Here is an 813-nt window from a genome sequence, read left to right on the forward strand (position 1 = left end):
GGAGCAGCCTGGGAGCGGTGGAAGAGCAGGGATGATTTGGTCTGGAGATGGGGGACTGAGCAGGGATTTGATCACGGCGAGGGTGATTACAGGTGGGATGGAGATGGAGACGGAGATGGAGACGGCTCCTCTGGATGGCTGCAGGGCACGGTGGTGGCTGCAGCCAGGCCTCCTCCCTGGAGCTGTAACCCTGCCTGCAGCCTGCTGATAAGAGGCAGGGCCAGGTCTGCAGCTTTACTTGCTCGCACCTTAAAACATGAGAACACACACTTATCCCCGAGTCTGTCCCGCGCCTGCGACTGCACCACGTAGACCGGGGCGGGCAGTTATGTCAGCTGGGGGGCCGCTTACAGGGTCTTAGCAGGCTGCAAGGGCAGCCCCACCCCGTGGCTGCCATCTTGGGACCCGAAGTCCTGCCCTTAACCCCTGCCCTTTGCCCCCAGAAGTCCTGCCCCTTGCCCCCTGGAAGTACTGCTATTTTGGGGGTGGGGGTTGCCATCTTGGAACCAGAAATAAACCACATCACACCCCCGAAGTCAAACAGACACCTGCTAGCGCGTACTTTACTTTTCTTGCAAAAAATACTTTTGTCGTGATTTGTGTTTGCCTCGTGTATGTAGCAGTGACTGCATAACAGCGCAGAAATAGCCGTAGTCCTGTATGTGGGAGGTGTGGCTGTGTGTGGGGGGCAATACGGTATGCATATGGGGGTGTGGGGCGGGGGCGGGTGTGGGGACCGCCCGTGGCGCGCAGCCCCCAACACCGAGGCAGTCGCAGGCAGGGGGGGCTCAGTGGGCTCGTGGCCCGCGCAGG

This window comes from Alligator sinensis, unplaced genomic scaffold, assembly GCF_000455745.1.
Source record: "Alligator sinensis unplaced genomic scaffold, ASM45574v1 scaffold987_1, whole genome shotgun sequence".
In the NCBI taxonomy this organism is placed as follows: domain Eukaryota; kingdom Metazoa; phylum Chordata; order Crocodylia; family Alligatoridae; genus Alligator; species Alligator sinensis.